The sequence below is a fragment of the Acipenser ruthenus genome, chromosome 1, assembly GCF_902713425.1.
Source record: "Acipenser ruthenus chromosome 1, fAciRut3.2 maternal haplotype, whole genome shotgun sequence".
NCBI lineage: Eukaryota > Metazoa > Chordata > Actinopteri > Acipenseriformes > Acipenseridae > Acipenser > Acipenser ruthenus.
Window position 1 is genome coordinate 36,069,373 of NC_081189.1, and position 21,579 is coordinate 36,090,951.

General features: G+C 39.3%; 1 protein-coding gene across 1 annotated transcript in view; it reads left to right on the plus strand.

Moving 5' to 3' along the window:
* The first annotated feature begins 320 nt into the window (after window positions 1-320).
* LOC117421298 (ras-related protein Rab-27B) overlaps window positions 321-21,579 on the plus strand; it is a 76,702-nt gene continuing 55,443 nt past the window's right edge. Inside the window, exons 1-2 of the mRNA XM_034035507.3 lie at window positions 321-417; window positions 562-649. The gene's annotated coding sequence lies outside the window, so the exon portion shown is untranslated. The remainder of the gene's footprint in view (window positions 418-561; window positions 650-21,579) is intronic.

Genomic DNA, 21,579 nt, shown 5'->3' on the forward strand with positions numbered 1-21,579 from the left:
ACAGTAACGTTTACGTTTATAATAATGCAGCTTTACAAATTAATACACACGTTGCCATATTGCACCATTTTACATGTGATAGCTGCAAATTTGTGCAATAACAAACTTTGAAGGACCCTATCAAGGTATCTACTTACGCATCCATCCTAGGCATTTATCTACCTGTCAAGACTGGACATAGTTATCATATAAAACAACTATACACCCATAAAAATACCGTAACTAAAACTCAGACGTCTCGAAACTGTACGTAACTTTTTGCTTGCTCAGCAAACATAGATTAGATTGGTAGGCGTTAGGACCCAGCGTAATTTTGTTCAGTCTCTGGCAACAGCAAGCATCGGCGTCTTGCAGTGTGCAGCTCTGAAGTGTTACACAAGGAAGGAAGCATCATGCAGAGGAAACGGAGTGTGTGAGGTATGACTCTGATATAAATATATTAATACTAACTAACAAAATATGATTAGCAAGGTGAGGGAATACATTCCAGACCATACTATTACCGAAAGAGCTTATTTTCTGTCGTGCTGGTAGAAGTTATTTTGCATTTGTTTTCTCCAGGCTGTTCAAAATTCTTCAGCACAGCAACAGTGAGAATGGGCTAGACAGACACCTGCAAGGAAGAATTCTCAGCCTCTGTTTTTGTTGTGTAAGTAAACGGCATGAAGGTTTTTTTTTTAAATTTGATAATTTATCTCAGTTGATACCGTTGTTTCCATTACATTATACTTGCTTATACATTATGAATGGTTTGAATCTCAATCCCAGCAGTGTACACCAACTACCTGTTTCTGCACCGTTATTGCTCGTTTTGATCAAGATTTGAGAATATAATAAATATACAACAGCAAGACTTAATTTCATGCATAGTCCAGGGGTCTAACAAAGGGGTAGCCAGTTTCCATATTTAAATAAATATAGGTAGTATTTTGTATGGTTAAGTTTTCTTTCGCAATTATCGTTCATTCTAATGCACACCCAAAATAAATAAATAAATAAAAGATGACATATTTGTTGGCTGGACTTGTAACGATGAAATATACAAACATCATTCAAATTGCACACATTTCATTCTCGTTTGGTAGTTATTGAGCATTTATAGGTTGCATTGTACTATGCATCGTCTCATAGAAATGGTATCGAACTTTTTTACAATCAATAAGCATTCAGTCATGTATTTTATTAATAATATTTTTTTCGCCCGGTGCTAAATAGTGTTGAATTGAATGTCATGTAAAAATGAACAGCTGTATTAAATTCTAAACTGACATTTAGGAAAAAGGCAGCTATTGAAGTCTTTGTCCAACTCGATATGGATTGCTTTAAAAACAAATATTTTTTTTTAGTATCCAGGGTAAAAACTATTTAAGATGCTGTAGTGTTGTGTAGAAACATAAGTCCGTCCGTCACTTTTAGTTGCCAAGTGCTAATGTAGTATAGTATGTGTTGCATTGCAAATCATGTGGTTAAATAGCTTATGCCAAAATTGCTTTTCTGTGTGCGAAGCAGTATGCAGGAAGTTTGCAATTAATGAAGGGATTTGTGTGGATATATAATATAATATAATGAATGTGTAATTTTATAATTAATATGGTAATTTCTGACCATAGTTCTGCAGAATTTTAATTGATTTGTTTCCCACTCACTGCAGCAGGTTCAGTAATGAATCATTCTTTGCATTGAGCCTGGATCTACTAATTACATTCCTTTTTTCAGGATGTAGCTCAAGCTTCATATTAGGCTTTTGCTGCATGCAGCATCATATTTTGGAAATGCAGACAATGCAATTTTATTTGTATTACTTTTGTTTTAATCAATACTATCATTTTCATAAAATGCACTTGCTCCTTATTGGAGGGAACTGGTGTAAGCTTTTGTATTAACACGAACAAAGGGTGTGTGGGGGAGTAGTGGTATAGTATGAGTAAGGGTTCTGGGGTCAATCTGTATTCTTTGAATGTTAAGTTTGGTCCTTTTTTTCTTTTGCTAATACAGTAACATATCTTGAATGCCTGGAAGTTTTATTTAATACTGCCATAGAAAAGACCTCTCTGTGTTTCACTTGTCTCGTAAGCCTAGGACTGAGTGATGGTGGAGAAGTACATAGAGCTATCAAAATGTTTCCAGTAAATCTTATGCAGGGCCATAGCCAGCCATGAAAAATGACCAAGGCACTTCATCTATGCACACAACGAGGGATGAAATGCATTTTGTTTTGCGGCAAAGCAACATGTAAGACCCTAAATAAATAGTTATTAGTATGATTTTAACGGACCCTGTGCCTCATAGCTGGCTACGGCCTTGTTGCCTAATAATTTTGTAGGTTTCCTACTGTACTATATAAAAGACAAACACATTATGGTAAACATACTACTACTGTCAGTATGTGCTTCTCTGTTTAAATATGTGTCCATCCTAGCCTGCATCAGTTAAGCATCCCAATAGGGAGAGCTTATATGTTGTTGCAAACTGTCGGTACTACTGTAGCTTTGTTCGATTTAAAGGTTTACTCAGTTACCACCTTTCAAATAAATCTCAACTGTAATGATACTGTGTATTGCAGCTCCTGTCAAAGTCATATTGAAAAAAATGAAACAAAAAACATTATAAATGAAACGTCAAATCATGCAAGTCCTAAAATGTCCCTTTTTGACTTTGAAAAGCAAGGGTAACGCTCAGTGTTTTGTATTGAGTTGGTTGGTTGGACAAATGATAGAGGGGTCATTCCACGCCAACTCAATCAGAAAAGGAGCATTTTGTTGACTGTCGCAGATTTTGCTAGAAAATTTCACCTGGGGGGTTTCAGGCCCGCTGAGTTCACCAATGCTAATGACATTTATTTATTTATTTATTTATTTATTTATTTAATTTCCACTTCGAGCTGTGACCTGGGAAAGGTCAACCTAAAGTGAAAAAGTGACCCTGACCAGAAAATCATCCTGGGCTCATCTTAGACGCTACCATCACGTGTAGCATCTTGTTCGACTCGTAATGAATAGGGCTTTCGAGAAAAAAATATCAGGAGCACCTAACTCACTTTTGGCAAGTTGCCAGACGAGAGGTAAGTGACGAGTTTTATTCGAACTTCAGCCCAACCCTTTACCCTGTAGGGGATGCGGGTTCTAAAATGTTAGTATTTCTGTAAGAACCTTAGGGACCACTCGTCCAAATTTTGTGAAACACTTCTGGTTTCAAGTCCCTCCCACTGGTCATTAACCCCCTCTGAAATGTGAATTTTTGGTATTTCTACCAAGTTTAGCCTGAAATAACACACGTGGGGGGCTCCAATAAATCACCCAAAATATATTTTTGGGTAGATGTTGATAAGATCTACAAGAATCAAGCAAAACATTTTGGTATCTGTGGATTTTTGGCAGATTTAAGTTGCATTTGTCGTGCATTTGAGCATTGCTTATGGCCACTTTGGGGGGCTAAAGTACCACATAGTCCTAACCCAACTGGCGTTATTCTTCAATTTTGCATTGGCTGATGTTAGAGCTAGAGTAAAAAGTGACAGGGTGTGCTTCCAGTATTCTGAAAACCCCCAGGTGAATTTTTCTAGCAAGTCGGTCAGGCAATGGCTCTGGTTGAGTTGGTATGGAATGACCCAGAGGCAAACACTTTAAGATTTCACATTATAAATCCCATATCATAAGTCAACCAATCACAGTGAAATATTTGCCAAACTTCCAGTACACCCAGTGTACAGATGTCATCCCGTACATAGAACACCACACCTAATTCCAATGTTAAATAAGTTATGTTTTACAAAAATAAAGTATTTTTGTTTTAAAGCTTTTCCTGAGTACAGTATTGTGTTATTTATAATAAGTTAATACGTCGTTTCCTGCCAAACTGCACCAGATGACATCTCTTCTACAATAAGAGACACACGACGTATTAACTTATAGTAACTTCCACTTGCATTCGACCTTTGTATTTCACTTGAAGGGCGTTTTGTGCTAAGAACCAAATACTTGCTGTTTTGTTTTGCTGCTGGTATTTGTTGCATGATAGCAGTACCTTTCACAGTCAGTTCATACAACATTTTAAAGTAAGGAATCTGACCCCGTCACTATAAAACACTCAATAGTGGTACATTTTGAAATGCTAAAAGAAACCATTTTAACAAGAAATGTTTTAATTGTTTCTTTTTAAAAATCGAATACATTAAGAAAGACTTTTAGACAAAACATTTCTCATTCAGTGTGTTTACATGAGCATAAGAATTCCGATATTTTTCGGAAAACTAAGTTTTCCTTAAACTAATTCCGATAACAAAAGTCATGTAAACACAGTTTTCGGAAAATGTGTCGGAATATTCCGAGTCAGTTTTCGGAAAACAGCACCTAGAAATTTCCGATTCAATTCCGAAAACTAACCAGATGTATATCATGTAAACACACTTTTCGGAAAACTAGCGTACTGCACATGTGCAAACTTTGACTTTCCTGCACGTGGTTTTAGAAAACAGTGAAAATAATAATAATCTGAAGTCAGTCTGCATGCATCCATTTGTCTAGTAGGGATAAAGTAGTACTTTTGTTAAAGTCTGTATGTATTTGTTAATAGCCCATACTGAAGCAGCAAATGTTTGCCAGCTTTCAAATTACGTCATAATTAAAAATAATGTCTGCAAAAGAAACAGGTAATATAGAACAGGGTGTGCTGTTGGAAAGGCTGATTGCACAATGTGGCAATCTGAATAGAGGTAGGATAGTATTAGTAATCTTTGAATTTAAGACCTGACACTTCCATAAAGCACTATATTGGATTGGTCTCCGTAGTATCGCAGAAATGTCCGGTCTGTTCAAATCGTACTTAGGCTACTACAGTACTTTGCATGCGAAAATATCGTGTGTTTTCGGAAAACTTCAATCCATGTATACAGTTGAATTCTAATTAGATTTTCTATCGTTAATCATGTAAACACACAAAAGTGACGTTTTAAGAATCCGTTTTATGATTCAGTTTTCCGAAAACATTAGTTTTTGGAAAACGCGCTTTGTCATGTAAACGTACTGATTGACTGTCTCTAGTATTTCTAAAGATTTATCCTCTATACTTTTGGTGCAGTCAGTAAATTATAAAGTGTAAACTCATGTTTTCTCGAGATTCCTCATTATTGCACATCATGAAAATATCTGTCTTCGTTCATACTGGTGATCAAACTATAAAATAGACATTTTCATGTTATTTATGTTAACTTTGAGAAGACTCTGTCTGTACAGGTAGCTGTAGGTGACTGTCCTACATTTTGTTATTTTGCAGTACTAGATTGATCTGATCATAAAATATGTGCCTGCAGCAGGCCAGTAGGCAGTTAGGAAGTTTATTTTTTTTGATTTCATAAGGGTCAAGAATCACGCCGACCAGAGCATCCAATCCATCCATTCTCATTTGTTAGTTTTAACTGCAGTGAGACATTAGCTCTGGAGGAAACCCATGGAAAGCATCACACACTTAGCAAAATGTTATTAATTAAGGCTTGTTTGCCTGCTCAGCCTGCTGTGACATGCATGCTAGTAAAAGGTCACTGAACCCCACCGGTTGCCGGAGCAGATCAGTGCAAAAATGATTTTTCACAGATCACCTGGCAGATGTACCTGGCATGGACCCTGCAACATGATCACATATCCGTTCATGTGCAGTATGATCCCCAGTATATGTACAGTAATAAACATACCGTACTGCAGTATGATCCCCAGTGTATGTACAGTAATAAAGATACTGTACTGCAGTATGATCCCCAGTGTATGTACAGTAATAAACATACCGTACTGCAGTATGATCCCCAGTGTATGTACAGTAATAAACATACCGTACTGCAGTATGATCCCCAGTGTATGTACAGTAATAAACATACCGTACTGCAGTATGATCCCCAGTGTATGTACAGTAATAAACATACCGTACTGCAGTATGATCCCCAGTGTATGTACAGTAATAAACTACAGTGCCTGCAACAAGTAGTTCACATGATCTGTTTATGTTTAAAGAGACACCCAAGAATGACGGGGGTTTTAATGATAGGATGCTGCTGTTAGAAGGTTTGGTCTTTCTTGAAAATAGTATTCTTCAGGTCAAGATTTGCTGTTTGTATCCTCATACCATATTTAAAGTGTTCAGTTTCCAAATATTTGCTTTAATAGCAAGGTTCTCTAACTGTTGTATTTATTGGCCGCTTCAAGTGCTTCGTTGTTTTCTCCACCCTGATTGGTTCACCAAAGTCACTGCGTCAGTGTTTTCTTTTTCTTGACCAATCAGTCTTTTTTTTTGTAAAGCTCCCTAGTTTTCTGTGCGCTCATGTAGAATTTACTCGTCTTGCATGTCACATGATATAGATCTAGTGCTCAAACACAATATGATGACATGCTTCACAGAGACAGAAACTTTGTCGACAGTAAGAGGCAGGAGCTGCCATATTACAACAAAACAGAGACAGACACTTTACAGAGGACCTGTAGGAGGATTTGCATTTTCAAATGGTGCCTTTACGAAATATGCCCTACCCTTTGTTTGGTTTTGTTTTTGTTTCTCAAACAAAGAGTTCACAGACTTGAGATGTAAAATTATTTTATTTTTCATTCTTAAAACTTATTAATCTGTACATGTGCAAATGTTGCCAAAAATGGACATTACAAGACAGAACCTAGGACAGTTTAATGTTATTTCAGGGATGGAAATAAGACTTCCATTGCATAGCAGTTTTATCCATTCCTGGTTTTACTATGAGCTTAATCAGACACACCTAAGCTTGTTACCTTTACACTTCCTAAAAGTTGTATTGGAGACACATGATTTATACTTAACCTTAAGTGATGCTGTGAAAAGCCAATGTTTTGAATTAACAACCATTGGTACTATACCTGAACTATAAGCTTTTTCTCATGAAGTCCTGTGAACAAATTCATCAATTACTCTCAGTTAGACAAAGTTACGTATTCATTACCACAATCTTTCTCAGGACTGGCATTTTAGACCTGGCAGGTTTTAAGAGTTTTTTTGTTGTTTTTTTTTTTAAAATGCATATTATAGCCAATGCCAGTACTGTGAAATTCATAACAGCAATACAAGCAATAGCTTGTTTATGCTGTTTTTTTCTTTTCTTTTTTTTTTTTAGATTTTTATTCCCCAGTAAATAAATTCAACGGTACCTAAATGGTCCATCAACCATCGTCTGGCATTTAATTGACTTGGAGAATGGATGCATGCTGATAAACTAATGGCAGGTTTTAAATAATTGATGTCGCTGTAAAAACCCAGAAATGCTAAAAATTCCCCTGTAGTACTATCTGAATGCTCTTTCATGCGACAGTTAATTTATGTTGCTAATTCAAACTAAGCAGCTTGTCTAGCTGTGGTTTTGTTGCCCCATTTGTGGCCAGGAAGTGCCACTGGGGAATGGGCTAAAAGCAGTTTATGATGATGATTGCAGCAGCTCTATTACAATGCTATAAGAGGCTGGATTGTTCACTGGAACCTAAGCCAATCTTGTATTCCGTAAACCTGTCTTGGTTCAAGAATCTTTCTGCAATACAGGGGTGTAAGTTTGACTTGCTGAGGGATGTATTCATGAGAATGTATAAATATTCTGGAATGTGCTAGTTTGGGGTGGAGGTGGGAGTTGCAAAGGGGAGGTGTTTGTGACGACATATAGTACTTGGAGACATCGCACACTGGTTACTCTTATGCACCATGCTGGTCCAGGATCCAAAATCTGCTCCAGCATCTCTCTGTTATAGGAAATATCAATAGAAGTAGAATATGTGTTCATATCCTACAATAGTATATGGTACAGTATATGCTTACCGATGCTTTACCAAGCTTTCACTCTTGATTACACTTTGCTATGTGTTTACTCAGGTAAACTTTTATAAGGGATGGTCAGACAGTGCACGTTTTTGTTCTAACTGGTTCCTAAAAAAGGATTTTAAATGTGTATTTTGGTCTAAGGTACATGGAATTAATTCCACAGTGTGCACCGAAAACCAGATTGAAACCTGAAACCCGAAACACAAACCAAATCTCCTTAATTCAGAAATCTAACGTCAGGAGTCTTTTCAGAACAGGATATTAAACATGGTTGAAATAAAATAAAATGTATCCTAGATAGTATAAAGTACGTTGTGAATGTGTCAGTGGTTATTGTAGCAGGGAGGGCGCAGGACAGCAGACGTATAGTGAAACTGGTTAACGTTTATTTTCTACAAACATCAAAGACAAGAACAGGTCTTTTAAATTAACTTTTGACCAATATAAATAATGGCAGATAAAACGTAAGGCTACCCCTGAGGACCTATTATGCCCCTCGCCTGAGCTTTTCTACCTTCATATGGGTAGCTCCTCCCCTTGACTCAATCATTACCATAAGAACTGCAAGCTTAATAACAATTATGACCATCCAGTATTGATCCTTTACCCAGAGTTGTAATGACTCGACTTGGAATCAAGTTGCAATTTTTCGTGAATCGTTGCCATTAAATGACTCGACTCGAGTCCCTGCTCAAAAGACGTGACTCGACTCGTCACGCAGAAAAGTCTCCATTTGACTTGAGTCATTGTCTTTATAATAAAATCAATAACAAACTTATTTCATTTTCAATACATGCAGCCCCTCTCTAACACACGCAGTCATCTTGTCATTTTGCACATAAACAGGTTCATGCCATGGTTAAGACAGTTGCTAAGGAAATAGAAAACACCTCTCTAGCCTATATAGCACTGTTCTGTGATCATATCGTCACAAGCAGCAGGGAGCCCCGGAATCAAAATGTGTAGGCGGGAAGCAAAGACAGATTTCTGATCACTGATCACAGAAAATCCTGTGGAAAATAGTGATTTCTGAGTTTTGTCACAGACACGAAAAAAACAAAACAACAACAACATGGAGAGTACACTAAATGTACCTGCGGTGGTGGAGTTCGCTTTTAATAATTATACAGTCGACCGGCACTGTAAAGCGACAATATGAATAAACCGTATTCAAAACATAACACCATAACTGCCACTATTAATTTATACCGGTAGGTTTTTAGTTTTTTTTCAACGGCTAAAATGAGAATCTGAATTAATTAAAAACTCAGGCACAGTGCAACAGCGGTATTTTTCCAAAATGAGTAGGTATTCGATATTTAAATAATAATAATAATAATAATAATAATAATAATAATAATAATAATAATAATGATGATGCCAGGGCAAATTAAACAACATGGCAGAAAAAGCACCGATTAGGAGTTATTTTTTCAGGTTTTGGTAGCACACAAATAAAGGTAATGAATGTAAAAAAAGTTTCTAATAAGTCAAATTTTACCTAGTGAAAGCTTGAAAAGTAAATAATTTGGAAGTATTTGGTGCTCACTATTCTCTTTATTTAATGTATGTATGATTGTATGTATTTTATCTATTTATTTAACAGCTAATGCAAACTAATAAAAACTACAAACATTTGGAAGTTTACCTAAACTAATATTAGGTAGTCCAAGGTCAGTGCTAATCAGGGTCTGTGAAACTAGAGGTTTATGTTTAAAGTCTTAGACTTAAAACGTTTTTTTTTCTTTCTTTCTGGGATCATTCACACAGCACGGGATTGTTTCGGGACAAAACTGGTTATCATTTTGTTTGTTTGGATTAACGCACCACCACCCGCCCTCACGTTGGCAGTCTTGTAAATAATTGTAAAATAAAATCACAACCTTTTTTTTTTCAAAATACCATACTGGACTTGAGTTTGTTCTCTGCACCACTACCTTTGGCCCTTGGCAATTCAGTTTTAGTTTTTTGTCTTTACCAAATCACTTTTTTTTTATTATTCAAAGCGGATGTGACAGAGAAACATATTTCCCCATCACTATAATCAGCAGTGATCTATGTACAGTTAAGATGCTGCTGTATAAAACGCCAACAAAGGACAGGATTAAAAAGTGTGTAAAATGTTTTATTGTAACGGGAGCTGTGTAAATCCAGGGATGTAATCTCATAAAGAGGAACGGGGCACAAATAGAACTACATATTTAACTTACTGCTGGTTTAAATTGTTTATATGTGAATGGAGGGAGCGATTTGTTATTTTAGAAGCTGGGTGAACTGTAATAAAAGTAATAAAAATGGCACTTACCATTTGTTTTAGGAGTAAGTTTATGCTGCAGACCCAGGAGCTGGTCTTGCAGTGGTCCTCAATGTGAAAGGGGCGTGCATGGCAAGACTGGTACTGATTAAAAGTGTGGGAGTGCGCGGGGGGGGGGGGGGGGGGGCGGGGGTTCCTTTTATGTAGAATTACTGTTTGTAAGTTTAAATAATGCATAAAGGGTGTGGAAATGGTTCTTTTATGAATTTTGAATTGCTAATAAAAAAAGTAATGTTAGCATGGTAAAGGCAGAGTTGTAACAAGTCACCAAAATTGAGACTCGAGTCCAGTCTTTGACATGACAACCTCGAGTCGAGACACCAATCTGGCTCGAGTCACTTCGACTCATTACGTTAGTTCAAAATATCTTGATTTAATCAGATTAGCAATCTATACATAAAAAAACACTGTTAAAAATACCAAAAATTAGGATGCACAATAATGTGGTCATACTTGCCCCACTTATGTTCACCATTAAAAGTTCACGGTTTCTGCTTTGTTTTCGTCTTTCCATTTTAGTGACGTTGATTCCTTGATGTATTTATAAGCACATTTTACCACTGTATAAAGAACCATTTCTCTGTGCTCAATTGGGTTGGATGTTTAGTAATGAATGATAACACAAAACAAAGAACATATCTAAATATTTTCTCACTTCAGTACTGACAATCCCTTATAGTTTTGTTTCAGATACATTAACCAAATGAAAGGAAATTTGGTGGCATTTAATTTCATATTGAGATATTACTTCAAGGTTTTAACACACAGGAGACAAATAGAAAAATAAAGAAACTGTGGCAACATTGTATATAATTCAGTTTTATATAATAACATAGGTAACATAGAATTTGTACTACATATCTCTCCTCTTAGTGTAAGCTGAGCTATGGAGTCTTTTTCCATTAAATGTAAACTAGACATTTTTAAGTAACAGATACTGTTTCACAAAAGCACAACACGTAATAAAAAAGGTGTCTGTTGGAGTCCTAGTGGTATAACAAAACATAGTACTTTACTGAAAAAAAACACAAAAACAAATTCATCTTTTAAACTTTCTCTCTGGTCACGTTTTATACTTTAATATACATAAAACTAAGTTATTTTACAATTATTTACAAGACTGTCAATGTGAGGTCGGGTGGTGGTGCGTTAATCCAAACAGACAAAGTGATAACCAGTTGTGTCCCGAAACAATCCCGTGCTGTGTGAATGATCCCAGACCCCTATGCTTCCCGGCACTCTGTCTGTCTCCCTCAGCCGTATTCTGTTTTCTGTCGCGTCCCTCACTGTACCAGTTCTCTCTCCAGCTTCTCGCCCCAAAACTGAGAGCGGCAAGACAGCACGCAACCTTTTGTACGCAGAACCTGCCCCTGTATTCCTCTGAACACCAATCGACTTTGCTGTCTATCAACAGGAGAATGTGTAGCAATGGAATGTTCACTTGCTGGAAAGAGTATGTCTAAATCCACTATGGAAAAATTAAAAATGAAAATAATAATAGTCCATGTGGCTTTGTACAATGCAAATCTTGCAAAATATTACTGAAATATGACAGAAAAAAGACAGGAAATTCATCTCTGCAGTGGCACGCTGAAAAGTGATGTATTCGACCTGTAGCTGTTTTAAAAGCCATAGTTGAGGTGTAATATTTGTTGTTGAAGGTTAATTTAGAGGTTTGATATGTTATAGGCTTGTCCAAAATGAGTATGCGAATTTGCAGGAGCATCTTTGTGGCTATTTATAGTAACAAAGTTTTGAAGAAGCCTGTTGTCGTCTTTTAAATTGTGCACTGTTGGATTATTAGGAAAGGAAGTAAATGAGATATGATTAATTGACAGTTACTTTTTAATCAGGAAACCAGGTTGCAATAGCGTATGTTAGGATTTGTGGAGATGGTCAGGTCAGGTCGGGTCAGGTATGCAAATATTTCAAAGGTCTTGGGCTCAGGTCGGGTTTGGATTTTGTTTGTTCGGGTCGGGTTCGGATCGGGTTTTAAATTTAGGCCCGAGCAGACCTCCAATTCAGACCCCCTTCAGCCCATCACAAAAACATTTCAAGAATAGTTACAAATATTCTAGTCCCTACGCCCTGTAATGCCTTCACAAGATCAGACCACACAGGCACACGCTGATTTTACTGAATGATAAAATGCATACTGTATATGTTTGATAAGTGTAAATTTCGTCTCAAGGGAAGTCTTTGTTTCTAATTCTCAGTTTTTCTGTATAAAGTGTGCAGGGAAGCTTCACAGGTACGGACTAGCTCTAAATTGCTTCCCTGCTGCTGCACTTCCATGTGCTGCTAGGTTCCACTATAGGTTATGTTCCTGTTGTGTGAGTATATGCAGCATAGATTATAGCTGTTGTGTGCCTGAGAGCTTCTTGGCAGGCTTTCAAGAGAGAAAGTATGAATTATAAACACAGCCATGCCACAAAGATGGTCTAAAAAGTTAGTGATATAAAAAAATGTAATGCAACAGACAGCGAATAAAAAGCACTATACACAGCAGGCAGCACGCCCATCTCTGGGACTGAAGGCAGTGTGTTCAGATCCTGCGAGGGAAAGCCTGCAGTTCATAGTAATACACTAGCACGCCATGTTTGGGGTGCTGTATTGTTAGAGGTGCTGAGTGTGATGCATGAACCAAAGCTCTACCTACTACTGGCATGTTTTGTTTTAGCTACCATAAATTATCTATTGGAAAATATTGGATATTAGTTTATGTCAAAGTCAGCAGATCCGGTTCTCAGCAACCTTCATTGAATGCTTGCATTTTCACTTATATATCTTCTTGTTGACTAATCATTCCCCAAAATGTCCTGAAATAAACCACCTGTTAAAAGCTTTAACATATTGTCTGGCATTGACTAACCACATGATGAGATGGGGAGAGATCCTGCAAGCTGAGGCTGACAATTGTGGATAATTGTGTAGAATAATTCTTTGGGCGCCTGCAGGAGTCCAAGCTGCATGCTGAACTCAATTATCTTGTGACAGAAACTGGAGGGCCAGTAAATTAAGCTGCCTTCGTTGTAACATGAAACGTGGAATACAGCTTAAATAAATCTGGGGTTGAATGTACAAGTACTGTATTTTTAATAAAGATCCTTTCAAAAGTGATGTTTTGATTGTATAAGTAATCCCCAGGGCTGGAGGCTTCAGTCAGCTTGTGGCAAAGTGGTTAACAGTGTGCAGGTGATCAGTAATCAGACAGACAATGATAATCCAGGTGCAATGTTGTTTAATTGTTTGTAAGCCAGTTGCCTAATGGCGTAACAGCAGTAAATAATAAACAATGTTAACAGGCAACACAGCGGCGTGTGTTAATCTGTTTAAATCCACGGTTGGTTCCAGAATAATAAACAGTCCTGTTCTTATTCACCCACACGTAACACAAACACAAACAGAAGTCCACAGTGCGTGCTCTAGTGCTCGCTGTGAATATACAGTTCTTTAGTGATACAAAGTGCCGTGATGTTGAGCCGGGTTTAGTGTTGGCCTTTGGCGACAGCTCCGGATTGTGTTAGCCGTCTAAATAACAACAAACACTCACAATTATCACAGCACAGTTCTCCTTTTAGTTACCAGTTTTTAACCATTCACAAAGGAACAGATCACATCACTACGTCCCTTTATTATTATTATTATTATTATTTATTTCTTAGCAGACGCCCTTATCCAGGGCGACTTACAATCGCAAGCAAATACAAATACATTCAAGTGTTACAATATAAGTCATACAATAAGAACAAGAAATACAATAATTCTCAAGTGTGACAAACCACAATTCAATAATACAGCAGATAATAGTGAAAGTTACATCAGGATATGATTAAGTAGTGATAGTTACATCAGGATATGATTAAGTACAAAATACTACAGATTAAACACTTGGCAGATTACAATATTCTGAGGTACAGGATTAAATGCAGTAAAATAGGGGGCAGATAAGAGCAAAATAAAGCATATTTAAATGAAGGGTGATAGTGTCCCAGGATACAACAGAGGAGTTCTACAGGTGCTGTTTGAAGAGGTGAGTCTTAAGGAGGCGCCGGAATGTGGTCAGGGACTGGGCAGTCCTGACATCTGTAGGAAGGTCGTTCCACCACTGCGGAGCAAGGGTGGAGAAGGAGCGGGCTCGGGAGGCAGAGGAGCGTAGCGGAGGTAGAGCCAGTCTTCTAGTGCAGGCGGAGCGGAGAGGTCGAGTGGGGGTGTAGGGAGAGATGAGGGTCTGGAGGTAGCTGGGTGCAGTCTGATCAAGGCATCTGTAGGCTAGTACAAGAGTCTTGAACTGGATGCGAGCGGTGATCGGGAGCCAGTGGAGCGAGCGGAGTAGTGGAGTAGCGTGGGCGAAGCGAGGTAGAGAGAACACCAGGCGAGCAGCAGAGTTCTGGATGAGCTGGAGCGGACGGGTGGCGGACGCAGGGAGGCCAGCCAGGAGGGAGTTGCAGTAGTCTAGGCGGGAGAGTACCAGGGCCTGGACCAGGAGCTGGGTAGCATAGTTGGTGAGGAAGGGTCGGATTCTTCGGATGTTGCTCAGGAAGAATCTGCAAGTGCGTGCCAGAGTGGAGATGTGCTGGGAATAAGAGAGGCAGGGGTCCAGGGTGACTCCAAGGTTCTTAGCTGAGGAAGAGGGAGAGAGTGTGGTAGATTCCAGAGGAACAGAGATAGAGAGATCAGAGGAGGGGGAGGAGGAGGGAAAGAAAAGGAGGTCAGATTTAGAGAGGTTGAGTTTGAGGTGATGCGAGTGCATCCAGGAGGAAATAGCAGACAGACAGGTAGAGATACGGGAGGAGATGGTGGAGTCAGAGGTGGGGAAGGAGAGGAAAATCTGAGCATCATCAGCATAGAAATGGTATGAGAAACCATAGGATGCGATGAGGGGGCCCAGGGAGCGGGTGTAGAGAGAGAACAGGAGAGGACCCAAGACTGACCCTTGGGGGACTCCAGTCAAGAGAGGGTGAGGTGTGGAGGTTGCTCCACACCAGGTTACCTGGTAAGTGCGGTTGGAGAGGTAGGAGGAGAACCAGGCCAGAGCAGTGCCAGAGATCCCCAGGTCAGCAAGAGATGATAGTAGAATAGAGTGATCAACAGTGTCAAAGGCAGCAGAGAGGTCGAGGAGAATTAGGACAGAGGAGAGAGAGGCAGCTCGGGCACACTTAAGTGAGTTGGTGACAGACAGAAGGGCGGTTTCAGTGGAGTGAGCAGAGCGGAAGCCAGATTGGAGAGGGTCAAGCAGAGAGTGGTTGGACAGGAAAGCAGAGAGCTGGCGGTGTACAGTCCGCTCGAGGGTTTTGGAGAGGAAGGGTAGGAGGGAGACAGGACGGTAGCTCTGGAGGGAGGTGGGGTCGAGGGTAGGTTTTTTGAGGAGGGGAGTGATAGAGGCTTTTTTGAAGGCAGAGGGGAAGATGCCAAAAAGTAGAGAGGTGTTGAGGAGGGAGGAGATGAAGGGGAGTAGAGCAGGAGCAGCAGCTTGAAAGAGGTGAGTGGGGAGGGGGTCCAAGGCACACGTGGTGGGTTTGTGACCCTGGAGCAGGGAGGAGAGGTCAGAGTCTGAGAGGGGCAAGAAGGTGGAGAGGGAGGGCGAGTTAGTAGGGGATGTAGTGGGTGTAGGGGTTGGAGCAGGAGGGGGTGCGGGGGAGGGAGAGGTGTTAAAGAGTTTGCGGATATCTGAGATTTTAGAAGAGAAGAAGGAGGCAAAGTCGTCAGGGGAGATAGAGGAGGGAGGAGGAGGGGGGGGAGGGTTTAGGAGGGAGGAGAAGGTAGAGAATAGTTTACGTGGGTTGTTAGTGGAGGCTTGGATTACAGATTGGAAATAAGCACATTTAGCAGAGGAGAGAGTAGAGGAGAAGGAGGAGAGAAGAGTGCGGTAAAGGTCTAGGGCAGCAGGGAGTTTGGTTCTCTTCCATTTCTTTTCAGCAGATCGCAGTGTGATTCTTGCCGAGCGGAGCACAGAGGAGAGCCAGGGATGGGGAGGGGAGGGGCGAGCAGGTCGGGAGGTGAGGGGACAGAGGGAGTCGAGGGAGGAGGTGAGTGAGGAGAAGAGGGTGGAGGTAGCAGAGTCTACGGAGAGTTGTGAAAAGGAGTCGATAGGAGGGAGGTGAGAGAGAGCAGTGGAGGCAAGGACAGAGGGGGAGAGAGAACGGAGGTTACGGCGAGAGGTGACAGTGGGGGTAGGAGGAGCAGGGTTAAATACCTTCAACCATGACCCCTTGGTTAAGTAGTGCACCCGCTCCTCAAATCCGCGGATGCCACATTGCTTCCCGTCCGGGTCTATGATTTAGTGTACCATAGCTCCGTCCCCTTTCTAGATGGCTGACTTCCACCTAACCCTGGGAATTAACTGTCCAGTCCAGGGTACTCTGTTCTGTGTACACAGCAACCTCACAGGTCGGGAGGGAGATCTAACACCAAGAATCATTCGATCTCTGTCACACAGCTGTAAAGGTGATGGGCTTCAAAAAAGATTGGAGCAATGACTTTCTGTAACCCACATGCTATGTGTATCTGTATTTTATTAAAGCTTTTAAGAAAACCAAATAACTAATTATAATCTGAACTGGATTCTTTTCTATTGAATCCTGAAAACTGTTGTGAAATGCAGAACACATTATTACAGTGAAACTCGTTTATTTTGTAGGGGCTATTCAGAAGTCTTTTTAAAATTTATTATTTTTCTCTTGGGTCACCTGACACCTACAGTGTCTGTTCAAAAGGCATGCGCCACTTTTGACACATGCATTACAAGTTAACTTGCTGTAAAGGGCTTTTCATGAAAAGAAAAAAAAATGGCTTACAAGTAGGCAGTAAGTTTCTGTTGTAGTTGTGAAACAGTTTATTTGTTGTGATGAGAATGCATTTTTGCATTATTAGAGATTTGCATCTATTGATAGAGTATATTTTCTCATTGTATCATACTTGCTCTCATTTTAGCAGCCAAAAATACGAGCTACACAATATTGTATAAGATCTAAAAGGCCCCCTCTGCTCTGGGCTCTTGGTGAAACCGAAGACTTGTACAGCAGAAACTAGGTGTGGCAGGAGACCAGGCTAACACCCAGAACCATACGCAGACCCTCTTGACAACCATGTTTGGTTACATTCCCCAAATTTAGTGTTCGCTGTCCCTTGAAACCTGCTTGTCATTGTCACTCTTCAAGACAATAATTTACAGGTTTACTGAGAGAGCATACTGAGAGGATATTTTCTAAATGGGCTTAAATTATGCTTATTTTCCCTGCTAAAAGTAAGATTTTGAACACACCAATCTTTGTATTTAAAAAACATTGGGCCTGGTTTATAAAAGGACACTAAGCATTATGGGGCACCATAATTGCAATTAGTGTGCATGTTCATGATTTCCGTATTTACTATTGCAATGTTATTAATTATTGTGCATTATAGTGGGCATATTATGGCGCACACTGATTTTATTGTGCCAGAATGAATATGTGATTTGTATGGTAATGCATGATAATGTATTTAAACACTGTATTTACTAAAGGGCCATAATCTTAGTGTGCACCTTAAAGTGAGTGATAATTCATTTGTTTGGAAACCAGGCTTTAACCACGATAGGCGCACTATTTAAACCTCTTTTTCTGGGCTGAAGTCTGTCTGGCATCATGGAGGCATTACTTGTATACAGAAGCCGTATGGGTAGGATCCGAAGAGCTGCAGAAAATGAATTTGTAACAGAAGATTTCGTCTTTACAACTTGAAATTGTGTGTTTGAAAAACTAACAAAATTATTTAGCAAAATGGCTGAAACCTGTTCCTGTTCCACATCGAACATGCAAAACGAGTCTGTTTGCCTCGCGAAATTCAGCATTTACATGCATTAAAGTTTTCATATAGAGCAGTGAAAATTACCCGGTAATAATAATAATAATAATAATAATAATAATTATTATTATTATTATTATTATTATTATTATTATTATTATTATTATTATTATTATTATTTATTTATTAGCAGACGCCCTTATCCAGGGCGACTTACAATTGTTTCAAGATATCACATTAAATAGTAAATAACAGGTTATATTTAGCGTGAATGAATGTTATAATTTCTTAGGTTTTATTTTATAGTTCATTACATTGGTACAAATAATAAAACACTTAATTCTTAAATAAGATTACAGTTTTACCTTAAGATGTTGTCTTCTGATCATTAAAAGTAGGCTAAAATCGTTCCTTTTCAATTAGGCTTATTCTTGATTGTACAGCGCTTTGTGATGTGTTGTGAAAGGCGCTATATAAAAACAATTGTATTGTATGTTGCATAATTATGAAATACACTTTATAAAAGCAGATAAGTGGTTTGTGTCCTTACCTGGTTGAGAGTTGTCTTTACGTCTCGTGGTGTCAGTGACGCCCTGCACACCTGGTTGTTCTGTGGAGAAGATGTTCTCAATGTTCTTTTCCAGGGTGGTCAGTGCCGCCTGTCCGGATGGTCTTCCTCCTGTGCGTGTTGCACGGAGCGGTTCTGAACAATCTTCTCTTTAGTTTTTCTTCAGCTCATTCCATTTTTTGAACATGTCTACGGCTCTTTGGCTGTGACCCAGGGCATTGACCAAACAAGGTATTCATTCAAAACCACCTCCTCCACTAGAATTTCGAACTCCTCTGTGTGCAGTTTTAGGTTGCTTTGCCTCTGCCTGTCCCCTGCTGTGTCTGTTGATCGCTCATCGTTCATTTTCGGTCAATGTAAACCACCTCCACCTTTCACAATAAGCCGCTGACCAAAAGATACACTTGGACTGCTGGGGCTTTTTATATCACGATGGTCACGGGTTAGTCTGTGACACTGTCATGCACGTTAACTTATCGCTCACAATACATGTAGTGTGCATGCTATGGTATGTAAATTAGCCATACCAGTTAGTAAATGGGACAGTAAATTTAGATTTATGGTGCACGTTAGGCTCACTACTTAATGTGCACATTACAGCTACATTTAGTGCCCTTTTGTAAATGAGGCCCATAATATAGACTTACAGTACCTCAAAACTGAAAATTACAGATATCTTACTTCCAGTTCTCTTTTCTTCTATACTTTGACATTTTTAGTCATTGCCAATTATTTTTATTATTTTCTCCCAATTTTAGAATGGCCAATTTTTTTTTTCTAAGCTCAGCTCACCGCTACCACCCCTGTGCTGACTCGGGACGGCGAAGGCGAACACATACTGTCCTCCGAAGCGTGTGCCGTCAGCCGACCGCTTTTTTTTCACACTGCGGACTCATCATGCAGCCACCCAAGAGCTACAGCGTCGGAGGACAACACAGCTCTCGGTCAGCTTACAGGCAAGCCTGCAGGCGCCCAGCCAGACTACAGGAGTCGCTGGTGCACGGTGAGCCGAGGACACCCTGGCCGACCTAACCCTTCCTTCCCCCGGGCAACGCTCGGCCACTTGAGCGCCGCCTCCTAGGAGCTCCCGTCCATGGTTGGCTGTGGAATAGCCTGGACTCGAACTCGCGACGTCCAGACTATAGAGCGCATCCAGCACTCCACGTGGAGCGCCTTTACTGGATGCGCCACTCGGGAGCCCCTATACTTTTACATTTTAACTATATAAATGTACCCATATGAAAACTGACTGCAGTTAAGTAACCTAATTCCAGGATACTGCCCTTATGTAATTTAATATATTTTCTTTCATTGGTACTGTATGTTTATGACTGGTTTCTGTCTTTTAGCTGATTTATTTGTAGTCCATAATCATTTTGTCCCTGATACTGTACAAGTGACAAGGCTCCAGAGAAAGACAATTCTTACAGCCAGTAGCTACCCTTATAAAAGTTTCCCATAGTAAAAACATAGCAATGTGCAATAAAACATAGTTAAAACTTAGGTAGGCTTGGTAAAGCCTTGAGAGGTATGGTAAAGTATATTAAAACTGTGGTAAATGTATAGTATAACCATGGGAAAAACAGCAACACTTTTAGAAGAAAAAAAAGATTGCAGAGAGTGCAGTGAATGTTCGGTAATATGCTGGAAAATCTCTTACTGATTAAAATTGATACGTATTTATAGAGGTCAGAATTAATTTAGTTAACAGGTATACATGAACACAGAAATGTATGAAAACAACATTTATTTACAGAGCTTAAAATTAATTAAACCAACATTTATTTCTAGAGCTCAAAATGAAATCTTTGTAATGGGAATGACATTAGCTTGACAAGGTAATAACTGCATGCTGATTAGCAGGGATCCTACTTTTCCACAATAAAAAAAAATAATTAAATTCTCTCATGATAAAAATAAAAATCGGCGTTATTCCACAATTAAAACAAAAGGCTAAAATTGAGTCCCCTGTCACACAAAGTACTACTGAATAACACTTAACACAGGAAGTATTTAGTGGTACACTTTCAAATTTGAAGGAAGTTACAGGCTCACCAGTGCCATCCATCAATAATGTAAACAAACTTACCATTCGACTATAAAAATTACAAAAATGCCTGTGTAGTAGTAATACAAAACAAAAAATAGTATTCATATTAGTTTATCTCGAGCTAGTCTTGGTCACCTGGATGGCTATTGCTTTTGAGGCATTTCTGGAACAAATGTACTTAACTTTTTTGGGAGGATAAGAGGATGGAATAGAGAGAAAAACATCAAAAGGGCTGTATTAATCCACTCCTGTGGGTAAAGAGTTTAAAGATAAATAACTCTCCCCAACTCCCCAGTCCAATCAGACAGCCTAATTCCTAAAAGGTACCGGTAACATGAATTCAAAGAACCTAGTCCAGAAAATCAATGGGTCAGTCCCTTAAGCAACAGTATATCTGTAAATTAATTCTCATGATAATAAGCAGGAATACGGGTGGGTCAATAGACTTGCAGATAGAAGTTCACAGGCTAAAAGCCTGCTAAGGGAACCTGCTGTTTACACAGAATGCAAAGCAAGATGCAGGCAAAATCATTTGAGTGGGTGTGCATTCTTTTTTTTTTATGTAATTGTCGATGATAGTGACGCAGCAGTATATAGCAGATGGTTATGAGTTTATTACGCTATTGGCAACCTATCTTTGGAAGCAAAGGGTTGTAAGGACATCCCGGTTAATTAAGAAAGAAACTGAAAGCTGTTGTTGCTGTTGAAAGTTGTTTATGTGGCAGATGCCTTTATCCATGATGATAAATTACTCTGATTGAAAATGGGTGATGGCTACATCCTGTAATTTACATTTTGGTTCAGTAATAATAATGATGGGTCATGTTGTAAACCGCAGATGTCCAGAGGGATTACGTCAGTGATCTGCTCAGTTAGGCCGCAGAGACTGCTACACAGTAATCGGGATCAATAATTAAGGCAGACACCATGTATTAGCAAAAGCTAAGATAACAGTGGTGTTTTTAGACCGGTGGAACAGATATTTACAATATCTGCCTCGTACAGTATGTGGCTTTTTTTCTAGTGCATCTATTCTGTTAAAATCAT